General features: G+C 41.3%; 1 pseudogene; it reads right to left on the bottom strand.

The window, feature by feature from the left end:
- LOC127416017 (laminin subunit alpha-2-like) overlaps positions 1-26842 on the bottom strand; it is a 336769-nt pseudogene that overhangs the window by 270597 nt on the left and 39330 nt on the right.

Genomic DNA, 26842 nt, shown 5'->3' with positions numbered 1-26842 from the left:
ATGTACAGATTTTGCTCTTATAGAAAGAAATTGGTACTTTTATTCACCAAAGTGGCATTCAACTGATCACAATGTATAGTCAGGACATTAATAACGTGAAAAATTACTATCACAATTTGAAAACAAATTTCAGAACTTCTTAAACTACTTCAAAGAGTTCTCATCAAAAAATCCTCCACATGCAGCAATGAAAGCTTTGCAGATCCTTGGCATTCTAGTTGTCAGTTTGTCCAGATACTCAGGTGACATTTCACCCCACACTTCCTGTAGCACTTGCCATAGATGTGGCTGTCTTGTCGGGCACTTCTCACGCACCACACACACTACAGTCTAGCTGATCCCACAAAAGCTCAATGGGGTTAAGATCCATAACACTCTTTTCCAATTATCTGTTGTCCAATGTCTGTGTTTCTTTGACCACTCTAAATGTTTCTTTTTGTTTTTCTGTTTCAAAAATGTCTTTTTCTTTGCAGTTCTTCCCATAAGGCATGAACCCCTGAGTCTTCTCTTTACTGTTGTACACGAAACTAGTGTTGAGCAGGTAGAATTCAATGAAGCTGTCAGCTAAGGACATGTGAGGCGTCTATTTCTCAAACTAGAGACTCTGATGTACTTATCCTCTTGTTTAGTTGTACATCTGGCCTTCCACATCTCTTTCTGTCCTTGTTAGAGCCAGATGTCCTTTGTCTTTGAAGACTGTAGTGTACACCTTTGTATGAAATCTTCAGTTTTTTGGCAATTTCAAGCATTGTATAGCCTTCATTCCTCAAAACAATGATTGACTGACGAGTTTCAAGAGAAAGCCGTTTCTTTTTTGCCATTTTTGACCTAATATTGACCTTAAGACATGCCAGTCTATTGCATACTGTGGCAACTCAAAAACAAACACAAAGACAACGTTAAGTTTCATTTAATGAACCAAATAGCTTTCAGCTGTGTTTTATATAATGGCAAGTGAATTTCTAGTACCAAATTAGCAATTTAGCATGATTACTCAAGGATAAGGTGTTGGAGTGATGGCTGCTGTCTAGATTTGATGAAAAATAACTTTTTTCAAATAGTGATGGAGCTGTTTTTTACATCAGTAATGTCCTGACTATTTGTGATCAGTTGAATGCCACTTTGGTGAATTAAAGTACCAATTTTCTTCCGAAACAGCTAAATCTGTACATTATTCCACACTTTTGGCCACCAGTGTATATAAATTATATATATATATATATATATATATATATATATATATATATATATATATATATATATATATACACAGCTCTGGAAAAAATTAATAGACCACTGCAAAATTATCAGCTCCCTATCTGTCACTCACTTGACGTTGTGTCAATGTAGTGACACTAGGGGTCGCCCTTGGGAGCCCCAAACACCTCTGATCTTTGAGAAAAGGCCAATGGGAATTGGCGAGAGGAATTTGCATGCCACTCCCCCGGACATATGGGTATAAAAGGAGCTGGCTCGCAATTGGTTCCTAGGCCCGGAGCGCCGCTCACGGCCGTGCCCCGCACCGGTCCATTTCTTCCCGGAGGTGCATGAGAAGCATCTCTTTTCTCGGCATGGAGTTAGACTTAGTCTCGATGATGGTGCACCTTGCGAGTGCGCAGAGCGTTCAGATGGAAAACGGCTGTCCCACTGAAACTGTTTCAGAGGCTCCTGGGGCATATGGTGTCCTCAGTGGCGGTCACACCGCTCAGGTTGATACATATGAGACCGCTTCAGCACTGGCTTCAGACTCGAGTCCGAGATGGGCATGGCACCACGGGCACATCGTGTGTTCATCACGCCGGTCTGCTGCCATCTGTTCAGCCCTTGGACTGACCTAGCATTTCTATGGGCAGGGGTTCCCCTAGAGCAGGTCTCCAGGTGCATCATGGTCACGACGGATGCCTCCAAGCGTGGCTGGGGTGCCGTGTGCAACTGCCTCGCCGTTGATCCAGGGCAAGCACGTGCTGGTCTGGATGGACAACCCGGTGATGGTAGCTTACATCAACCGCCAAGGTGGAGTGCGCTCTCATCAAATGTTGCAAATCACCTGCCGTCTCCTCCTCTGGAGTCAGCAGCGGCTCAAGTTGTTGTGAGCCACTTACATCCTGGGCAACCTCAACAGTGCAGTGGATGCGCTGTCGCAGCAGGTCACACTTAGGGGAGAGTGGAGACTCCACCCCCAGGTGGTCCAGCTGATTTGGAGTCAATTCGGTCAAGCGCTTCCCGGAAATCCTCCCACTGCCTGCTCTTGTATTCTCTGACCGAGGCTCCCCTTGGCACAGATGCACTGGCACACAGATGGCCCCTGGGGCTGCACAAGTATGCATTCCCCCAGTGAGCCTACTTGCACAGTTGTTGTGCAAGATCAGGGAGGACAAGGAGCAGGTCATCCTAGCAGCACCCTTCTGGCCCACCCAGACTTGGTTCTCGGGCCTCACGCTCCTCGCGACAGCCCCTCCCTGGCGAATTCCCCTGAGGAAGAACCTTCTTTCTCAGGGACGGGGCACCATCTGGCACCCACAACCAGACCTCTGGAACCTCCATGTCTGGCCCTTGGAGGGATGCAGAAGACCTAAGTGCCTACCACCTGCAGTGGTAGATACAATCACTCAGGCCAGGGCTCCCTCTATGAGACGCCTGTATGCCTTGAAGTGCCGTCTGTTCGCTAAGTGGTGTTCTTCCCGATGCGAAGGCCCCCAGAGATGTGCAGTCAGATTGGTGCTTCCTTCCTGCAGGAGAGGCTATGTGCCCAAGGTTCCCGCGACCCCATTTAGGGATCAGGTGGTGAACCTGCAAGCACTGCCCCAGGAGGAGGCAGACCCAGCCTTAAGAAGCTCTGAGCAGCTCTTTGTCTGCTTTGGTGGACAGCGGAAAGGGAGCGCTGTCTCCGAACAGAGGATCGCCCACTGGGTCATTAACGCCATCGCGATGGCATATCACGCCCAGGACATGCCGCCCCCCCTTGGGGCTACGAGCCCACTCTACTAGGAGTGTGGCAGCCTCCTGGGCCCTGACCAATGGCTCCTCTTAAGCAGACATATGCAGAGCAGCGGGCAGGGCAACACCCAACACCTTTGCGAGGTTTTACAATCTCCGGGTTGAGCCGCTCTTGTCCCGTGTTGTCAGGTATGAGCAGGTACGTTCCAGGACAGCTGGCTGGGTGTACCACTTGCGCATAGCGCCTTTCCCCTTCCCGAGGTGAAGACGTGCACTTTGACCCCCAGTCATCTTCACAATGTTGTGGACCCTGGATGACCTTCCTCCTTAGCCCTGTGGCAGACGGGTTTGCGAAGAAACTCGCTGCCAGCCCAGTACATGTGCTAACTAGGCCCTGTACTGGGGTAGGTGCTCCACATGTGCTGGTTCCCCGTAGGTAACCCCGTGTGATGTATCTTCCGCAAAATGGTTTCCCTGTTGGTAAACTGCATCTTCCTTGGGCAGAGGTTCCTCTGCCCCTGGTCACCATGTCGGTAGAGCTCCTCCCCCCTCAGATAGGACCTACCACGGGACTTCTCCACATGACAAAACTCAGTAAGACCATGTGATATATTTCCACTCAAATACCCCCTACGGGTGGGGTGTGGTCTCCGTGGTGTCTTCCCCTTGGGAGTGACACCCACCCCCCGATGCAGACACTTATGGCCCCCAGTCAGTAAACAATTTCCACTCTTTTTGGGGGATAAAAAAGAGGAGAAGTGGCCATGGCTGGGCTAGCCTGTCCCCATTTTTTTGGGCAGTCGACTTTTCCCCGAGTTGTAGGGGACTGTTCGATGCTCGTAGGAGCATTGGGGAGGTTACGTGACAGCCTGGTGTGCTGGCTACGAGGCAGACAGCGGTCTGCCTGTCTCGCACCGCCAGTCCAAGTAACACAGTTCAACTTATTGTGGCGTTTTGTATAGGGACCCCTAGTGTCACTACATTGACACAACGTCTAGTGAGTGACAGATAGGGAGCGTCCTGGTTACTTTCGTAACCTCCGTTCCCTGATGGAGGGAACGAGACGTTGTGTCCCTCTTGCCACAACACTGAACTACCCGATGAAATGGCCGGGACCTTGTCTCAGCTCCTCAGCACAAAACCCGAATGAGTGGTTGCGAGCCAACTCCTTTTATACCCGTATGTCCAGGGGAGTGGCATGCAAATTCCATTCGCCAATTCCCATTGTTCTTTTCTCAAAGGTCAGAGGTGTTTAGGGCTCCCAAGGGTGACCCCTAGTGTCACTACATCGACACAACGTCTCGTTCCCTCCATCAGGGAACGGAGGTTACAAAAGTAACCAGGACGTTTCTCTGGATATACTATTTATAGGTATGTGTTTGAGTAAAATGAACATTTTTGTTTTATTCTATAAAGTACTGACAATATTTCTCCCAAATTACAAATAAAAATATTGTTATTTAGAGCATTTATTTGCAGATAATGACAAATGGTCAAAATAACAAAAAAGATGCAGTGTTTTCAGACCTCGAATAATGCAAAGAAAACTAGCTCATATACATTTTTAAACAACACAATACTAATGTTTTAACTTAGGAAGAGATCAGAAATCAATATTTGGTGGAATAACTCTGATTTTCAATCACAGCTTTCATCCATCTTGGCAAGGCTGGAATCAGGCAGATTTGTCTTTGTGAAGAACGCATGAATCAAGCCACATACAAGGTTATCCTGGACGAAAACTTCCTTCTGCTCTGACAATGTTCTCCAACTCTGAGGATTGTTTTTTCCTGCAGGACAATGCTCCATGCCACACAGCCAGGTCAATCAAGGTGTGGATGGAGGACCACCAGATCAACACCTTGTCATGGCCAGCCCAATCTCCAGACCTGAACCCTATTGAAAACCTCTGGAATGTGATCAAGAGGAAGATGGATGGCCACAAGCCATCAAACAAAGCCGAGCTGCTTGAATTTTTGCACCAGGAGTGGCAAAAAAGTCACCCAATAACAATGTGAAAGACTGGTAGAGAGCATGCCAAGACTCATGAAAGCTGTGATTGAAAATCAGGGATATTCCAACAAATATTGATTTCTGAGCTCTTCCTAAATTAAAACATTAGTATTGTGTTGTTTAAAAATGTATATGAACTTGTTTTCTTTGCATAATTCGAGGTCTGAAAACACTGCATATTTTTTTTTATTTTGAACAGTTGTGATTTTCTGCAAATAAATGCTCTACAATAATGACAATATTTTTATTTGGAATTTGAGAGAAATGTTGTCAGTACTTTATAGAATAAAACAAAAATGTTCATTTTACTCAAACACATACCTATAAATAGTAAATCCGGAGAAACTGATCATTTTGCAGTGGTCTCTTAATTGCTTCCAGAGCTGTGTGTGTATGTGTATATACCTGTATATACTGTATATATTGAACTTTGTTTTTCTGTGGAATCATTGTAAGTGCAACACCATTTCATAAACGCTAGAGGTTTTTATTTTTCCCCAGGCTATAAGAATGGATCGGCTTTTTGCAGAAGAACAGTTATGAAAGAGAAGATCTGAAAAAGAAAAGAAAAACCTTATTCCCATGATTCCACACTCTTTTATTCAGAATCAAAACACCTGAGGCCCCCACCCCCCCTCCCCCCCTCCCCCTCCCCAAACACACACAATTCATTACACACTGAAACCAGGATGCTGATGAAGTTACAACCAGGTTCTGTGTGTTAGCGTGTGTGTGTGTGTGTGTGTGTGTGTGTGTCACATTAAACACAGTCCATGACAGGTTCTTTGTGGCCTTCAGAAATCTTTGGGGTGCAGTGACATTCCAGTTTACCTGAAGAGCTCACCTGAATAAAAGAAAACATGAGATAAAGAAGAGAAGAAGCTAGGCTTGAGTCTCTTTTCATTTTTGTTGCCTTTTTAGGAAACATTGCCCCATGGGAAACAAACCAACACACAAGCAACAATACAGTTAGCATCTCTCTCTCTCTCTCTCTCTCTCTCTACACACACACACACACACACACACACACACACACACACACACACATTTGTTTTTTTGTTTTTTGTCTTTTGTTTTTATCATGGTGGAGAATTTCCATTGACTTACATTGTCTTTAATAATGAGATAATGATATGTTCTATCTCCTAACCCAGTGATTCCCAAACAGGGTTACATGTTACATGTACAGGGGTACTTCAGCAGGTTCCAGGTGGTGCATGGAACATTTAAAATGTTGCTTTGTTCAACCTAAAAATAATAGATTATGTAATAGATCTATAATAGGTAGATTATGTAATAATAATGTTAGATAATTTAACGTTATTTCAACATACAGTATAGGCTACATACACATTTTAAAATTTTAAGTTGTATAAGTTAACATTAGTTAATTCATTATGAACTAAAATAAACTAACAATGAACAATTATATTTTTTATATCACAATAACCAAGATTAATAATTACTGTAAATAATCCCTGTTTATTATTAGTTCACAGTACCTAATGCATTTACTTATGTTAACAAATAAAACCCTATTTTAAACTGTTTCTTATATAATATAATATAATATAATGAAAATGTAAAAATACGAAACATTTTCTGTGAGGGGTAGGGTAAGGACAGCAGAGATTGTTTTAATTACTGAGATAACAACCTTCGCAGTTCTACATTAGGAGAGAGCGTAACGGTCAACTAGCGTGTTACAACAGTAAGTCACAGTTTGTGGATGCCATACAAATGAGTGGGGAGAGCCATAATGTGACATCTACCTGTCGCAAAATTGTCTGTGACTTCTTATAAAACATCAGTTTATCGTAGTAAACACCACACACAGTTCATTCCAAATGGATTGTTTAAAACATGTTGGATTTTAGTGGACAGGAGGTCAATTCATGAAGGGATGAGCTGTTTCCTCAAAAAAGCAGTTTATTCAGCACACTGAAGCATCTCCTCCATAGACATCCATTCAACAAGTATGGCCTCTTTTCTCCTTGCCAGTGTACCGCCATAAAATGTCTATGGGAGGGCCGCGTTATGCAATTTTAGGCTAAGCTTGGAGGCTCTCCTAGAAGGGCTCTGAGGACAGTGTCTCCCACAAATGTCTTTTTAACTTTTTAACCTTAATATTATACTGGATGTCATTTAACATTATCATTCATATTTTGGTAACATTTTACAATAAAGTTCTATTTGTTAAGATTAGTTATTCCATGGGTCTGTTGAATGCTTGATTCTGATTGGTTCATGGACATTCTAAGGTGTGCATTTATTTTTCAAGTAAACGCAATTTTTTTTTTTTTTTTTTTTTTTTTTTCATTTTTAGTTTATGTCACATCATAATGAATTAAATAGTGTAGTAACACTTTACACTAAGGTTCCATTCATTAACATTAGTTAATGCAATGGGTATCATGAACAAACTATGAACAATACATTATTTTTTTACAGCATTTGTTCATCTTTGTTAATGTTGGTTAATAAAAGTGCAATTGCTCATTGTTAGTTCATGTTAACTAATGAAGTTAATTAATGTTAAGAAATGTAACCTTATTGTAAAGTGTTACCTATAATGTTTCAAATGTATTTGTAGACATATCCTGAAATAACATTAACCCAGATTAATAAATGCTGCAAAAGTATTGTTCATTGTTTGTTCATTTTAGTTCATACTGCATAAGTCAATCATCTTTTCATTGTTCATGTCAACTACTGCATTAACTACTATTAACAGACACAATCTAATTGCAGAGTGTTACTATATTATATAATATTATATTATATCATTTTTATAATGAGCAAAAAATGATATCCCTTAACCTTACCACTACCACTACCCCTAAACCTAACCCTCACACAAACCTTTCTGCATTGTTATATTATTAATAAATCATTATTTAATATGTTTATTAAGGAGTTTTCCTTGTGGGTACTGTAGGTCAGAGATGTCAGAGATTTCCAACATGATCACACGAGAGGTTGACATGTTTCTACAGAATGTTCCAATACCCTGACATCAACCCAAATCTGCCAAGATAGTGTCAAGCAGCAACTCCAATTAGACATTTTTTGCATAGATTTTAATACATTTACCTTCTCCTATGGCTTGACTGACAGCATGTTGCATCAGCAGTGTAGGAGACCTTTGTTCTCATCCTTCATTGACCAGGAAGTAATCGTATTCGCACAATCAAAGACAAGTGTGATTAGGAGGTTCCATTTTCTTTCTGAGATTATATTTTTACTCCACCGACGGTTAAGGTTAAAGTTGGGGATTGGGTTGAAGCATATAGTTAAAAAAAATATGCATTCCTCTTCACTGTTTTACATCCTTTACAGCTAAAAACATCTCTTCACAGTACTCACTTTTGGCACCCGTCTGTGGACATTTCACCCACAAACAGGAGCTCACACAAAGCCATACGTTTAAAAACACTTTCTGTTTTGGCCACTGCAGGTCTTCAATTTCAGTAAGCACAGATAAAAAAAAAAAAAAAAGAAAAGAATAAAAATCAACCCACTGTTTCCCAATTCACAGTAAGACTAGTCTGAGAGCTCAGGTATCCTTGTGGGGACATTTGGTCCTTACAGTGTAGGCAAAACCTGACCTCTCTCTCTCATGCTTTCATCTACAGTAGATAACAGGGTCGAGTTACAGCCTTTCACAATATAGCCAGTGCTTTCAACACCACATGCTTCTCATGAGCTACAGTGTATTTTCATTCACACTCACAGAACGCAAGAGAGAGAGAGGGAGCACAATGCTGTGTTTGTGTGCTGTGTTGTGAGGTGAGAGAGAGGTTAGTGAAAAGGGAAGAAAGAGAAGTTTGAATGGCAGAATCTGATTAAACTATGTAAGACAGCAGTAACTCTCAAGGCCAGTTCACTGAAGACACACATACTGCATGTCAAAGTACTCTTCAAACTACACAATATGATTAAAGGGCTTACAATCACAGGTTTATTGTATTGCTCTCTGGAAATACTTGATTGTAATTGGTCAATTGCAGCATTCTGCAGTCTTTTTTTTTGTGTGTGTGTGTACTGTAGATGAAATTGCTGTAAAAACAAATGCTTGGCAGCAACACCTCCAGGTTCTTTAGGCACCTTGGATTATAACTTTTTCATATTAGCGCTTCAAGTCAAAATGAGCTGCAAATGAAAAAAAAGTGCTGTGCAAGGTTTAGTTTTCTTTAGTTAAAACTGGTCTTTGCTTACTGAAATGCGAAACACTGTCCCCAGTGGTCAAAGCGGTATGTTTTGTTGGACGTATAGGCACGTGTTTGCTCCATCTTCCGAATGAAATGTCCACAGAGGGGTGCCAAAAGCAAGTTGTTTTCAGCTGTACAGGCAGTAATACAGTGAAGAGGAATGAATATTTTATGACGCATTCCGCTGTATTGGGGAAAGTAACATCATAACTAATTACTTTAATTTTAAGTTACTTTCTAAAACACTTTTCACAGTTACTAATTACTGTTACATTACAGTAACTAACAACTGCACATAATTGTTTTACTTTTAAAATTTGGCTGAAAAGCCTATAATAGGCTGTTTAACTATTTCTCTGTTTAATACATCATTGGTTTAATGACAGGTTCCATTGTGACATCCTATATAGTGTGACATTATTGACACTACTGGGGCAAGTTGTCACAAATAGTAAACATGTAAAATGAATCTTTTTTCTGGGCAAAAACATAGGAAATGTTCACTAAATTTTCTGTAGCCATGACTTCAAGGAATGTCTCTATACAGATATTAACTTTGAAAAATGAACCTGCCCTTTAAGATACACTCACAGTTATGGGGGCCTGGGTAGCTCAGTGGTAAAATACACTGGCTACCACCCCTGGAGTTCACTAGTTCGCTAGTTCGAATCCCAGGGCGTGCTGAGTGACTCCAGCCAGGTCTCCTAAGCAACCAAATTGGCCGGTTGCTAGGGAGGGTAGAGTCACATGGGGTAATCTCCTCATGGTCGCTATAATGTGGTTTGTTCTCGGTGGGGCGCATGGTGAATTGAGCGTGGTTGCCGCAGTGGATGGTGTGAAGCCTCCACACGCGCTATGTCTCCGTGGCAATGCACTCAACAAGCCACGTGATAAGATGCGGGGGTTGACTGTCTCAGACACAGAGGCAACTGGGATTTGTCCTCCGCCACCCAGACTGAGGCAAATCACTATGTGACCACCAGGACTTAGAGCACATTGGGAATTGGGCATTCCAAATAGGGAGAAAAAGGGGAAAAATCACCCACCCCCCAAAAAAAGATACATTCACAGTTTTGAAAAAGTTTCTTAAGAAAATTAGCCTGAACTAATACTCTGGATGCTTTTGACAACTGGGACTTTAAAGTTTAGATGATGCTTATACATGAACCTGCTATATACATACACATATAAAAGAAAAAACTGAAATATCACATTGACATAATTATTCAGACTCTTAACTCAGTACTTAGTTGAGGCACCTTTGGCAGCGATTACAACCACAAGTATTTGGGGTATGATGCGACAAACTTTGTACACCTGGATTTGGGGATTTTCTGCCATTCTTCTCTGCAGATCCACTCAAGCTCTGTCAGGTTGGATAGAGACCTTCGGTGGACGGCCATTTTCAGGTCTCTTCAGAGATGTTCGACTGGGTTCAAGTCCGGGCTCTGGGCTCTTCTCCCCCAATTGCTCAGTTTGGCTGGGTGGCCAGCTCTAGGAAGAGTCCTGGTTGTTCCAAACTTCTTTCAATTAAGAATTATGGAGGCCACTGTGCTCTAGGGAACCTTCAATGCAGCCGAAAGTTGTTGCTTCTTTTGCCACAGGTGGACTCCAATCAAAGTGTAGAAACATCTCAAAGATGAGCCAGATAAATGGGATGCACCTGAGCTAAATTTCAAGTGTCATTGAAAAGGGTCTGAATACTTATGTCAATATGATATTTCAGTTTTTTTCTTTTTAATAAATGGGCAAAGTTATCAAAAATCTGGTTTTTGCTTTGTCATTATGGGGTATGGAGTGTAGATTGATGTGAAAAAAATAAATAAAATAATTTAAAGTATTTTAGCATAAGGCTGCAACAAAACAAAATGAACAAAATGAAGGGGTCTGAATACTTTCTGAATGCACTGTATATATATTCATTTTTTATATCATAGAGTTTGATGTACTGTGTAGACATGCTCTAATATTCACAACTGGAAAATCTTCATGAAACACTAAATTATGACTGACGCTATAAGTGGACTTCAGGGAGATAAAAATAAAATTCTAAAGAAATGTATGATCTGACCCCTTTAATATTGTTCAGTCATATATTCTTAAACTATTCTTAGACTGAGATTTCCAACATTATTCTTATTAAACAGATTGTATATGAATGTGTGTGTGACTCAACAGTCTATGTGGACAGTGCAGCGTCACCAGCTGCCCTCAGGTGTTCATTTATGGCACGGGCAAAGGCCACAGATTGCACAGGAGACAAACTGCCATCCTGGCAGTGTCTGACAGAGAGAGAGAGAGAGACTGAGCTATAAAAACATGTCATAACCCCCAACCTGTCAGAAATGCCATGACTCAAACACAGTTGTGCAGTGTCTTATCTGACTGTGCTTGCTGGCCTAAGACCCTGCCACATATACACACACATATGAAAATGACAGTATATTCTCTATGAGTCACATCTTTTCTGTCAGGGATTATTCTCAGAGGTTTCAATAACTTTCAGTTCTGCTAAACAAACTTGAACAATAATTTAATAACTGAAAGGTCAAAAGCGTAAACAATTTGGTGAGTGTGCATGTGTTGGGTATTAGTCAGTCTTCTCTGTCTCACCTGCAGCTAGTTAAAAATGCTGCTGCAAGGCTTTTGACCAATACCAGGAAGAGGGATCATATATCACTTGTACTGGCATCTCTCTACTGGTTACCAGTAAAACTCAGAGTCCACTACAAAGTGGTGTTATATGTTTTTAAAGCCGTACATGGCGCCTATTTATATTTCCGAACTCGTTTGTTTTTGTCATACTCAAAGGTCTCTCAGATCAGCCAATCAACTGCTCCTAACTGTCCCTCATCACGTTTAAAGTGTAAGGGTGACCATGCTTTTTCTGTTGCTGCCCCAAGGTTGTGGAATAGTTTACCACTGTCTGTTAGGTCCTCCACTTCTATTAATATGTTTAAAACCCACCTCAAGACTCATATGTTCTCTTTGGCCTTTGGAATGTAGTGGTCATTTTTTATGTTTGGTTTTAATTTTTGGAAATGTTTTATTCAATGTGTTTTAGTAATACTGTGTTATTTTGTTTGATCTTAATGTACAGCACTTTGGTCTAAACAGCTTACTCCGCACTGCTGTCAAACCCACAATCCACCTTGTGAGTGGAAGCATAGGGTTAGGTGTGTTCGACTTCATGCAGCACTGCCAAACAAATTGGCACCGGACTTGAAGCAGTGCATGTTGGTTAGAAATTTTGTCTGCCTTGAGACAGCAGCACCACGATGTCACCATGATGTATGCTGTCAGAGTCAGGATTCAAACTTGGGTCCCTGGCACAAGAGTCTTAATTTCCACCACTGAGCCACAGAAGGGAGTTGTACCCAATAGTCAGACGCATACTTAAATGAACTCAGAAGAGTTTAATAAAAATAGCAAAAAGGGTACAAAAAGCAATTTCTTACTGACAACCACAAAACAGAGAAATCTTTAGTCCAAAAAGGATCCAAAAGGAGGAAAAAACTATCTCCAAAGAACTCAGGAAAAAGACACCAAAAAACAGCAAAAATAAACACAGGGAAAAAACAATCCAAAAGGCTTTCAAAGTTTAGTACTTAGAACTAGAGCAGACTTATGGCAGCAACTGGCTAGGAACATCAATAACTAAGCAAAGAAATAAAAAGGAAGTGATCAGCTTAAATACACAGCCCAGAATGAGGCACATGTGAAAACAATGGCACTGATTACAAGAGGTACAAGATAGACATGAGTACCATAGGGACCTCTAGTGGCCAAAATATAACATTAAAGCAAAAACTCTGACAGTATGCCATCAAAGTACCGCAAGAGTGGTTCAAGAGCGGCCACCTGGCTCAGCCACTGCAGTTGCTCCTGAACAGCTGCACAAGCTCTAATGACGACACAGCTTATTTGAGATTGGCCAGACTCATAATGTGATAACGGTGACGTGTGTTTCATGGTTTGTGTTTGCAATGGCATACTTCACATACTACTCTTACTACTTCTGCTATATAAAATAAAAAAGTAGTATGCCATTACCAAGGTGATTATGACACGTTCATCTTTCATCTTATTAATGATGGAGAGCATTAAATATTTTGTCTCTTAAAGTATGAGTTGCTGAACGCATTTGTGTGTGTATCGACTGAATCAACTTCTGTTCTTATTGTTGTTTTGTTTGTACAACTGGTAATGTAATCCTGTTCAGATGCAGTAATGTTCGAATGTTAAAGTTGTAGCCTATGTCTTAGATACTTTTATGGTCTTGTTACACTTACTGTCTTTGTTACCTGTTTCAAATAGATTTTTTCTAAATGATGATAAAAATGTCCTGGGGAGGACCTTGTACTGGTACGCCTGGCCCTCGAAAGCAATCCGCAGGAAGGGTCTGTGTCGAGGTAAAACCGAGACGTGGAAGTACGTGTCATTCAGGACTACCACCGCAAACCAATTTTGATGCCGGATGCTCACTAGAATGCATTTTTGCGTCAGCATCTTGAACGGGAGTCTGTGCAAAGCCCGGTTCAGTACTCGCAGGTCCAAGATTGGCCGCAACCCACCGCCTTTCTTCGGTACGATGAAGTAGGGCTGTAAAACCCTTTCTTCATCTTGGCCGGAGGGACAGGCTCTATTGCACCCTTCCACAGAAGGGTAGCGATCTCTGCACGCAGGGTAGCGGCATTCTCACCTTTCACTGAAGTGACGTGGACGCCGTTGAACCTGGGCAGGCGCCTGGCGAACTGAATTGCGTAGCTGAGTCGGACGGTCCTTATCAACCACTGCGACGGGTTGGGGAGCGTAAGTCACACCAAAGGACAATCGCGTCAGACGTACCGGCGGGTGGGGCCTCGTGATGGGGCGGAGCCTGAGACGCCACATCGAGGAGGCCGGAGCCCCGACTTCGTGGCCATGCTGAGTCTGGGAACATCGAAGCACTTACCTGGCTCCAGATACCCACCATAGGGCCGGTCAGGGAGGGGGTAGGAGGAAAGTCATCCCCACAGTCTGTCAGAACCGGCCTGGCGTGGGCGTGTTTGTGCCACAGCTGGGCGTGTAGGGGTGGGGTCGACCGCAACGTTGCCATGGTCACGCTCTCGAAGTGAGAACATGACCCATCCACGAACACTGTCTCCACGTGGGCAGCGACCAAGCACGTAAGACCGCGATCGTGGCCATCGGAAGTGGAGAGGTAACGATCGCAACCAGGAAATACACACAAACGGAGAGGCATCTTTAAAAAGACGCTCTCCATTAATGCCACTCTTTTAGAAGGGAAAATATACTCTTTTAGTAGGAATAATATACTCTTTTAGCTGCTGAAGTTCTCTGCACTTCACCAGTGCAAGAGAGGGAGAAGCCGCTGTAATGCGCCATAATTCCAACAGCTTTTCAAGGTGAATGGATCGGCAGAGTAATTCAGCTCGCTGAACACAACCGCTCGGCTCCGAAGAGAAAATCTGAATGAGTGGTTGTGAGCCAGCTCCTTTTATACCCGTATGTCCGGGGGAGTGGTATGCAAATTCCACTCGCCAATTCCCATTGGACTTTTTTCAAAATCAGAGGTGTTTGGGGCTCCCAAGAGTGACCCCTAGTGTCACTACATCGACACAACGTAGAGTGAGTGACAGATAGGGAACATTTATTATTATTATTATTATTATTATTATTATTATTATGAGTCCTGCAATGATGATCACATGTGCCATGCATAAACAATCTCATATGCATCCCATCATGTTTCTAGGGTACAGTAACATTTTGACAGAAGTTCATGTTAAGGCACAAATAGCCTAAATTTAGATTGGGTGGTTGGGTGGATAGTACTTTCTCCAATGTGTGCAGGTGGGTTTGGGAACATTACCAGTTCTTGAGCAGAAGTTTCCATTTTGTTTGTGTGTGTTAAAAAAGTGGCATTGAATGACAGCTGTATGTTCTCTCATGCACACAGATGCGTGCTCCATTCACTCCTTACTAGTCGAAGCGCAAAGAAATATGCAAACACATGTGTCCCCACTCAAGATATACATTCACAGATGTGCGGATGGAATCTTGGTTTATTAAAATAAAAAGTTGGAGACTTGAACCCAATATTCTGCATTAATGACAAAGACACTACCACTAAACCATCCAACCAGTTGTTGATCCTGGAGCCGATTGATGTATTTTATCATGAGCTAACAATATCCCACAACATACAGTAGATTAAGAGCTGAAGTTATCACATTAATTATGTGAAATATTTATTTAAGCACTTGAATTTGTCACCAGAAATTACTATTTATCAATTTAAAATAATATTTTACTTTGCATTACCTAATTATTGATCGTGAGTTTCGCAACTTTGCATTCCCGTGAGAGTGGCGAAAGCATCAACAGAACGCGCATGCACGAGAATCTTGACATGAGAGGGTTACCTTCTAGACACTACTGCAATTTGTGTGGAGGCAATACCCATAATCCCTTGCGCTTAGGTTTATTTGTGTGTATTTGGTCAAAGCATGCCGACTTACAGTATGAGGACATGTAACTAATTGTTTTTTTTTTTTTTTTTTTTTTTTTTAATTAATAGATGCTTTTTATTTTTTTATTTTTTTAGTGTTTTAATGATGTGTTGCTGTAAAAAGTTGTGTTTTTACAGTAAAACATCATTAAAATTGAGTTGACTTAAATAGCAGTGTTGATGATCACCTACACTGCTATTTAAGCCAGCTCAATTAACTGATACTCTGGTAGAGCTGACACATGAACATTAGTGGAAATGAAAATCTGCCTAACAAAGAATATCTTGTTCCAAACTTAAAAATGCAAACTTGTTAAACTTAATATATTTGTTTAAATCACTGTATTTCTGAATGTGTTGGACTTAATTTATTTAGTTAACTGAAAGCACAGACAAACTTAAATTGATAAGTTGATACAACTAATTTGCCCTGAAGTTGAGAAAACTCAAAGAAGTCCTGAAGCAGGTTGCGTTTTAAGTTTTCTCAACTTTTGATTTTAAAAAAAGGTACGTTTTCAAATTGATCCGGATTAATGTGGACATAGTATGTAACATAATACTAAACACACACACTTACACACACACATACACAATTTCACAACTGTGAACATACTAAGTGCATTATTAAGCATATACCACAATATGACATTGCAAAACCCAAGCAAAAAAAAAAAAAAAATCCATTCTACAAGGATTCAATATAACATCACTAAATGTCTGCATTTAACACTAACCAAGATCTACAGCTAATATCAAATATAATGAACAGCTAACACCAAACATCCATAGCAAACAACAAAAAAATCATGTACAGCTAACACTGACCAATGTCTACTGCTAACACCAAACAACACCTACATCTAAAGACCAAAATACTTCAATCAGATTTGAACACTAGGCGTCTGTGTACAGGATGTGTGACGCAAATTTTCGTCATCGGCAAAGTGCTCAAGCATTGAATGAGGGCGGACAGATTTTTCTAACAGTGTATATCTGAATGCACAGAATGCACGTGTGCCAGAAATTATTTGCACTAATTAGTGGGTTCACAAGGTGGCAAAACTCACAGTCGAGCCGTTGCTGTCCTGAAGATGTAATCGCCACTAAACAACAGGAGACGAAGGTGGAAACAACAACAGTGGATGTGCACATCAAGAGCACGCGTGTGTAGTCATGTGGCACTATGCGAGGGTCGGACACGTGAACGGCGAGCTCTGCACACTTAAAATGTTTTATCATAAACCGGTCATAAACTGGTGAGATTTGATACACTCTGTTTCATAACTGTTCTGTGAAGACAATATGTCATAGAACTCGAAATCCTCGGGCTCTGGAGACATTAAAAGACATTTACGTGCTCAAGCTGATACCCCAGACAAGGCTGCAGACCAGGGACTCAGTTTGGGTGGTGTGGTGGGAGAAATTCAGCGGCAACTGTCCAGCATGTCTTATTCTGGCGAAGGTCATAGCGGACTTGGAGGATCTTGCGGTAATATGTCGATCGATTACGGCCATGGAGTCAAAATTCTCTGAGTTGGTTACAAGATTGTCAGACGTTGTGAAATGGATAGATTATCTGGAGTCATCGGAGAGGGAATTAGCTGCTAACCCACTAGCGGCCAAGGCAGATTTGCAGCATGTTTTGGAAAAGTGGAAGACCTTGAGAATTGTAGCCGGCGAAACAATGTCCGAATTGTTAGAATTCCTGAGCATGAGGAAGGCCGAGATATGGTGAAATTCCTAGACGAGCTCTTCCTGAGTCTGCTTGACATAACAGGCCATAAGCTGGCTCAGAGATTCGCTGAGGGAGACAGGTCCCGATTAATTCTGGACACATTTCTGAGATCATTCAATAAAGATCTCATGTTATGTGAGGCAAGGAGTAAAGGAAGGCTTTCTTGGAAGAACCACAACATTTTCTTGTTCCCAGACTTTGCGAATTTGATGAGAGAAATGTGATCGATTCAAGGAATGCAAGAATCTCTTACATCAATGGAAGGTCGCTTTTGCACTGATGTTTCTAGCCAAACTGAGAATAGATACTAAGGATGGCCGCAAAGTTTTTACATGCCCACAACAAGCATTGTCCTATATAAGGTCATTGGAATGAGTAGGTCATGGTGTGATTTTCATGTTGCCTCCAAGTGAACTTGACTCACTGAACATTCACTTGATTTTCCGAGGAAGCTGGGCACCTTTTTTGTTTCTTTTTGTGATGGTTCCACCTAGCGGCCAGAGTTTGTTTTGCGGAATAATACTCCTTCGGGACAGTTGTGGATGAATCTGCTAGTTCTTTGTGCGTATGCCTCCTATTGGATGGAGTTTGTTTTGTGGAATATTTTTATTCAATGGAAGGATTAGGTCATCTGCTGCACTTATGAAACAGCCGGCTCATTGAACATTTGTTTGACTGCCCAAGGAAGCTGAACGTTTCTTAAAATGTATTATTTATTTATTTATTTATTTATTTATATATTTATTATTATTATTATTATTATTATTATTATTTTGGGGGTAAGTTCGAGGTTTGATTGTTACACTAATATTGGAATGTGGACTTTATAATCTTGTTTTTGACACACAATCTATTTTTTCTAAAATGTCAAATGAGTAATATGAGTGGATTATCTCTCTCCACGTGGAATGTGAATGGGTTGGTGTACCCCATAAAAAGAAGGAAGGTTATTAATTTTCTTAAACATTAGAAATATGATATTGTGTTTCTTCACGAAACGGATCTTTCCCTGCAGGAAGCTGAAAAATTTGGGAAGATTTGGCATGTTTTCTTTAGTGCTGGCTCAAGTAAGAGCAGGGGAGTCATTACATTGATAAGTAAGCATGTACAATTCAAATGTCTCAAACAGATTAAAGATCAATTAGGAAGAGTCATTATTGTTTTAGCAGAAATTCAGGGGCAAAGGTTGATTTTGGCTAATATTTACGCACCTAACGTTGATGATCAGGGCTTTTTTATAGATCTTGAAGGGATGTTGCAAGCCGCTGGCACCCCTCATGATATAATATTGAAAGGAGACTTTAATCTTTTGATGGACTCAGTCCTTGATCACAGTGAAGCAAAAGTGTGTAAGCCCCCTAGAGCAGCATTGACACTTCACAGGATGTGTAAAAATCTTGGCCTTACAGATATTTGGAGACTTTTGAACCCACCCATCTGCTAGGGACTATACATTTTTTCATCAGTCCATAAGATTTATTCTAGAATATATACAAGTCCCTCATTTCATCTGTTGTGAATTGCTCAATTGGAAACATCTTAGTCTCAGATCACGCCCTGGTGAGTTTAGAGGTGTTGCCACATATGGAGAAAAATATATCATATAGTTGGCAATTTAATGTATCCCTTCTGCAAAATCCTGAATTCCAACAAATGTTAAAGGTGTTTCTACGCTGGGTGACCTGTATGAACCTGGAGCGTTGAGATATTTTGAAAATATTATATAGTGGTTTGGGATTCCCAGATCTCAATTCTTCAGGTACTTACAGCTGTGCCATCTACTTTGCACCATCTTTGGGTGTAGTACGCAGCCCACTAAAGCGGCAGACACTCTTGAGATGGTTCTTGCTGCTTTTGGAAAGGGTCATGAGGCTTCAGTGTATACTCCTGGCTAATTCAGAGTTTGGGGGACGGGGTTTTAACATCTATTAAGAGGTTATGGGAGAGAGACTTGAGTTTAGTACTGGAAGATGGAGAATGGGGTAAGATTTAAAAAAATGTCAAGACTGCATCTAGAGATGCAAGGGTGCGCCTCATTCAGTTTAAGATTCTGCATCGTTTTTATTGGACTCCCTCCAGATTATATAGGCTTGGCCTTAAAGACACACCTACTTGCTGGCGAAGCAAGTTGGAGGATGGGGACATAGCCCATAGTTTTTTGGTCCTGTACTAAGATTCAAGAGTTTTGGTCGAAAGTTCAGAATTTTGTTTGTGAGGTCTTGGGCACTCGGATCTGCACATAATTGTTAAAAGTTGATTCCGTGTATTCTTGTGTTGTTTGTTTAAATTTGTATTTGGAATCAATAAAAAAATTATAATTTCAAAAAGAGCTCGTGTGTGAGGAGGTCAGGAGATACCTGCATTAGTACTGTATAACTTCAGTCTGAAGGAATATAAAAGACATCTTTATAAGTCTAAACTCCTGAAGAAAAATAGTCCAGTATCTCAGTTGTAGCATGTATGCGCCAAATGCCTGTGTATGTGCGCACAGTCAAATTAAGTATAGTTCGAAAGACTGGCGTTCAACTGTATGCAGACGCAAAGCATTCACATCAAAACCGAAGTATACTTTGGGTTTCACACCAAACAATGTTTAACACCAAACAACATCTACAGAAAACATGAAACAATTTCCAACACCAAACATCTTCTACAGTAACAGCAAACAGCATGCACTGAAGGAGTCCTTTGAGCCATCTTAGGCAGAGCTCTATGTGTGTGTATCAGCCTGTTGTTTATATATAACTGCTTAATTCAATTAAATCAATTTCCTCAGTTGAGACCAGTTTTGCTCTAGTGCCCTGTGTGCTGGATAGGAGGCTGTAATATGTTGGCGTACATTTGTCATCACAGCGACAGGTTGTCAGGGAGTGAGTGATGGTAAGATGGCAGTCGTGGCTCCATGCTGTAAGTGTGATTGCCATCAGTAATTACACACTCTCACATCTGATTTATTAACTCTAAATGTCCTCTTCAGCCCCTCTAATGAATACTTAAACCCTGTCACAATCATTTCTCTTCTACCCGGCCACCATCACCACCTCTCTCTCTTTCTCTCTCTCTCTCCTTCATTCATTCTGTGGTGTGTTGCACTAATTTTCAGTAAAGGGTTACTTTACGTAAGGGACAGAGGAACAAAAAATAAGATTAAAGAGTTGGATTTAAGAATAAAGATTTTATTGTGAAATATTAAATCACTACTACACTACCAGACAATCATTTAAACAAATGATTGAATTTGTTTCTTATGTTCAAAATCTTCAAAACCTTCGAATCCAAAGGCATTTGCTTACAGGTGCACTCAGCGATTCCTGAGAAACACTGTTGATATTCGAACTTAACTGCCAAAACAAACACACACCTCCCTTCAGTGATCCTTTGGAAGCTCCACTCCCCAAATTCATGCATGCAAATTCATTCCTTTTAACTCTCGGAGGTCTCTCCACCACTGAAAATCCTCACCGATGTTGACGTGGCTCCTAGCCCTTGACTTACTGTATCATAATCCTTCTTAGTTTATATTCGTCTGACCTTTTTCTCTTGGTCTGTTTCTCAGCCATTTGTCGTCCTTGGAGTTTAGAAAGTTTGCATCAGCCAGATTTGCCATTGCTCTTCTAATGAATTTCCCCTGGTAGGGAAATCTATCCTGTGCACGTGCAAGAACCACCCCCTTTTGCTGATTGGCTGGAGCAGTGTTGCGTTGATTGGTCTGATCCACTTTGTTTTTGTCTCATTTACTGAGCCAGGGCTGTGTACAAATACAAAAATGCTTTCAGCCCACCAACAGAATGAACAGCTAGCAGACTGTCAGGAGATATTTGCAGAATTTGACAAAAAGTGTATTGGATTAGAATTACTGAGTGCACCTTTAAATCATAAATGCTTGAAATTCATTTTTGTAGACAAATATAAATTGTGCTTACTTATGAATTTCTTTATAAAACTAAATCTTTTATTTAGTTTTAATTTTATTTTAATGCATGAGTTAAAGTGGATAATTAAGGAAAAGCTGTCAACACATGTCCAGCATACATGTTGTGGTGAGACTTCTGCTAACAAGCCTACATCGCCCTGGAAACCTGGATTCTCCATGCACCTCATCTGGTGGAGCAGCATAATCAAAAACACCTTCACCACATTAGTAGCCCATTAGGACGACTAAGCTCTCCAAAGAGACTACACTGGTGAGCACTGACTCCATACTGAGACTTATCTCTGTTCCTCTGTGTTCACATGCTCGGATTAATCTCGTTCCTCAGAAGGCTGCATCCACATGACTCCACTTCCCGATTCTTTTCTCCTCTGCCCACAGTGGAAAACCCTCACTACTCAACACTACCTACCTGCACCAAGCTCCATGACACTATTGGACTCTCACTTTCCCTCTCCTACCTCACTAAATTTGTTAATAAAGTCCCCTCTTCTGTAATTTGTGCACCTCAACAATGTCTGTGTCTCAACTCCCCGCTACACTGGTGGAGAATGCGGAACCAGATACATTCCTCTCATACGTTTACATTTCTCCCTATTTTATACCCATGTAAAAGCCCTCTCCCCATGGCGGACCATGCACTGCTTGATGAAGTCTTACAGCAACTCACCGACATCGTTGTTCATCATGTGAGCTGCTGACCACAAACCATGAGATCATACAGCTGACCGCGTGCCACTGCCAGAACCATGCCAGATCGCTCATCGTTTCCTCACCAAGCTTACTGAAGATGATGATGTGGAGGCATATCGTAATACCTTTGAGCAGATGGCCACCAGAGAGGGATGGGAATGAGGAGAGTGGGCAGGTGCTATTGCGCCATTTCTCACGGGGGAGGCTCAGCGTGCATATGATGACAACACGTCTGCAGAGGATAATGATGAATTGAAAAGGGAGATCCTCACCCATGTTGGCCTGTTACCTGTCTGTGTACCACAACACTTCTCATCCTGGGCCCTTGATCACCAGGAACACATTAGGATCCAGGCAACACAGCTTACCCGATTGCCGCAACAGTGGCTCCTTCATGGAAATCCCACCCCAGTGCAGGTAGCAAAAAGGTTGTTGTAGAAAAAATACTGCGAGGCTTTCTCCATGCATACTGGAAGGCTGTTAGCATGAAGGATCCTATGACAGTAGCAGAAGTTGTCACTGCAGCAGAGGTTGCTGAGACAGCCCATGCCAGGGAGACTGCCAGGGAGACTGGGGAGAGGGCTAATATGTTCCCTTGGAGAGAACCCACAGAGGCAGGAGGGCAGAGCTGTCAATCACAAGACTGATGAACTCATGCCCACTGACCCAGGGATCCTGGAGGCACAAGCATTTGGATTCAGCATGTATGGCAAGCCTGGCTCAACCGACAGTTCTCCAGCTATGGGCAGGCTGCCCATTATCTGTGGGCAAGGAGGCACCAGACTGGTACTGGCCATGCCCATATCCATCTCTGGAAAGCCAGGCTCCTGGGTCACTGATGTCAGGATTGTGAAAGACTTGCCAGTTCCCTTATTTTGGGTCGCGACTGGCCAGGATTCAGCCAGTTGATGGATGATCATCTCTGCAGGAAACCCTGGAAAATAGCTCCGAGGAGGAAAAAAGGCAACCAAACAGCCCGTCCCTCCTGGCCTCAGAGACAGAGAGAGGGTGAGTCAGACCATTCTAACTTTAACATTTTCTCTCAGATGTTTCAGACCATGTCGGCAGGAGGCTCATTCAGAAGAGAGTAGAAAGACGATGATAAGCTGAAAGGTAATCGAGGGACAACAACAAGGAACAGGTCGGCTCCCCTCCCCATACTTTATGATAAGAAATGGTCTCTTGTATTGTGTGGCACCTAGAAAGGTGGACACAATTATAAAACTTGCTCATTCTCATCCTATGGCAGGTCTTCTGGGGATAAAGGCAATAATGGAACACATCAGAGACCGTTTCCACTGGCCAGGGCTGGAGAGTGATGTTAAATGGTACTACCAAAGCTGTGATGTCTGCCAGCGTACATCCCCTACAAAGCCCCTGCCTAGCCCACTAATGCCAGTCCCCATCATTGAGGTGCCCTTCAAGCGTTTAGGAATGGAGTTCCACCAAGGTGATCATGTCCTTGTTTTAATAACTAGGTGGAACATATGTACTACTGTACATCAACCTGCTAAAGAAGTGGGTTGAATCACCACAACAATTAACCGCCCTTACAGCGGAGTGCCAAGCAGAGGCGAACCTGGGTGATCAGCACTCCCTGAGCCAGAGACAGGACCTCAAGGAGCAAGTTTGCAGATGTCTTCTCACACCACGGGCGGACATATGGCATCCATCATGACATTCGTATGCCACCAGCGGTCAACGTAAGGCAGCGGCCCTATAGACTGCCGGAGGCTTGGAAGCAGGCTGTTGAAGCCTAAATCGAAACAATTTTACAGCTGGGAACAAACGAAGAGTCGAGAATCTGTGGTTGAGCCCCATTGTCATAGTTCCCAAACCGGATGGCACTTTTTGTTTCTGTAATGATTTCAGGAACCCCATGCACCGAGTGGACAAGTTCATTTGAGAGACTAGGTAAAAGCAAGGTTTATTTCTTCTGTGGACTTAACAAAAGGTTATTGGCAGGTGCCTTTGTCCCAGTTGGCGAAAGAGAAGACTGCATTCAGCTCATCATGGGGCCACTAGTATTACAGGGTCTTACCCTTTGGGATGCATGGGGCACCTGCCATCTCATATGGCCAGCAGCCATGTCAACCTATAGCTCTAGACTGGTTACCCACTGAAGCTAGGCACTGAGCCTTGCTAGTACCTGGATGGGAGACCTCCTGTGGAAAACTAAGGTTGCTGCTGGAAGAGGTGTTAGTGAGGCCAGCAGTGGGGGCTCATCCTGCGGTCTGTGTGGGCCCTAACGCGATGTGATGAGACATTGTACTGTAAAAAGGCACCATCTTTCAGATGAGACGTTAAACTGAGGTCCTGACTCTCTGTGGTCATAAAAAAATCCCAAGCCAATTCTCGTAAAGAGTAGTGGTGTATTCCCGTTGTCCTTGCCAAATTCCCCAATTGGCCCTTATCAATCATGGCCTCCTAACAATCCCCATCCATTAATTGGCTGTATCAGTCAACTCACCCCTCTCCACCAACAGCTGGAGTGTGGTGAGTGTACTAGCGCACTATGGCTGCTGCCGCATCATCCAGCTGGATGCTGGTGATTGAGGAGAACCCTCTGTTCACTGTGTAAAGTGCTTTGAGTGTAGTATCAGGAAAGCGCTATATAAATGTAACATTCATTCATTCATCTTTTAGAGACTAATGGACGTGGTGCTCAGACCCTTTCTGAAAGTTTGCAGGTAAAAAAAGATGCAGGTAAGATCATTCCTCGGTTTAGCTGTTTATTACCAATATTCTATCCCATACTTTTCTATAGCCTGTATTCTCACAGACTTGACAAAGAGGGACAGCCTGAGAAGATCCATTGGACACCAAAATTATTGTCGCTGTACATTTATCCTTGTTTCATTTAGCTGAAAAAGTGGTTATGATTATGGTAGGGGTAGAGTTAAAGAATCTAAAATTTCTATAAAATAGTAAAAATTTAACAATACATATTATATTTATAATATGAAGTACTCTTAAATTTAGATATTTAAGTTTTAGATATGTAATTAATGTTGTAATAATAAAGGATGAGTAGGTGTGTCCAAACTTGTAAATGGTAATGTAGCTGTAAGCTGGGTCTGGATAGAATTTGCTCTACCTATTTCTACACAACAGAAATGTAATTTGCAGAAAGTTCTACACATCCCATGCTGTTGACATAATTGACAAAAAGAATATATATTCCACATTATGTTTTAAAAAATGTGTGCTTCAGTACAATGACAATATAAAAGATAATTATTTAATTTGGGAAACAACAAGTTATTTGTATAATATCTTGTTTAATACAATGTATTTCTTTGGAAAAATGAATGGGTCACATTAAAACATTTATAGCTGCATTTATATTTTACTAAGTGGGTTTCTCACAAGGGGTCAGTGGTGTAAAAAGTACTCAGAAACTATACTTAAGTGAAAGTATGGATACTGACTGAACATTTTACTCAATTAAAAGTCCAAGTATATAGCCAAAACATACTTGACATAACCAGCTATATTTACAAGCATGTGTTTAAGTGTGATAAAATTGCGCTGTAGGTCAGCTGATAGAGTGTTGCATATGCGATACAAAGGACCGGGGTACGAGTCCTGAAGAGCGCGCAAGTCGACACGTGAGCCGAAAGTGTCATAGAAGCACCACAAAATGATGCAATTATTTTTCATCTCACATTTGCTTATTATGACACTATTGGTTAGGTTTAGATTTAAGGTTTAGTGTAGGGAGGTTGGTTTTCATCAACCTTACAAACCTCATCTGTTCAGAAGAACATTTCACACACTTTTAATGCCACACAGTGGACATTTCACTTTGGAACTGTCCTGAGACTTGTAATGAACCACATAATTTTATTTAGCAAAAACGTTGCCAGTCATGCAGTTCTTTGTATGGGAGAAGGCACTCACGAATTGCAATGTCAGAGCACCCAGCCCCTTGAGACTTAAAGAAAGATAAAAATTTTTTTAAAAAAAAATCTAAATAAACTTCGAAAAATGTTAATTTTGTTGGTTTTGTATTTTGTTTTCTGAGGTTTGATACCATACCTTGCTGTTGAGCAGATGGATGAATTCAATAAAATTCATAATTACTGTTTACTCAGATTCAATTATTTTTAATATATTTATCATTATTATCATTGCTGGTTTTATAGTTTTTATTATAATGAATAGTTGCCTAACAACAACAACGACAACAATAAAAACTACACACAAAAATAGGGTGTAGAAATTCATAGATATGATTTAAATATGAAGGCAAGTGTAGAAATAAATGACATGTACAGATTTAATTAAAAAAGCCTTTTGTTCTTATATAAATATATAATTAATGAAGTCAGAAGTTTACATACACCTTAGCCAAATACATTTAAACTCAGTTTTTCACAATTCCTGACATTTATTCGTAGAAAACATTCCCTTTCTTAGGTCAGTTAGGATCACTACTTTATTTTAAGAATGTGAAATGTCAGAATAATAGTAGAGAAAATGATTTATTTAAGTTTTTTCTTTCATCACATTCCCTATGGGTCTGAAGTTTACATACAATTTGTTAGTATTTGGTAGCATTGCCTCTAAATTGTTGGGTCAAACATTTTGGGTAGCCTTCAACAAACTTCTCACAATAAGTTGCTGGAATTTTTTTACCATTCCTCCAGACAGAACTGGTGTAACTGAGTTGGGTTTATAGGTCTCCTTGCTCTCACACACTTTTTCAGTTCTGCCCACAAATGTTCTATCAGATTGAGGTCAGGGCTTTGTGATGGCCACTCCAATACCTTGACTTTGATGTCCTTAAGTCATTTTGCCACAAC

Source organism: Myxocyprinus asiaticus, chromosome 25 (assembly GCF_019703515.2).
Source record: "Myxocyprinus asiaticus isolate MX2 ecotype Aquarium Trade chromosome 25, UBuf_Myxa_2, whole genome shotgun sequence".
In the NCBI taxonomy this organism is placed as follows: domain Eukaryota; kingdom Metazoa; phylum Chordata; class Actinopteri; order Cypriniformes; family Catostomidae; genus Myxocyprinus; species Myxocyprinus asiaticus.
Note: the sequence above shows the minus strand (reverse complement) of the source record. Positions and strands in the feature narration are given on the sequence as shown.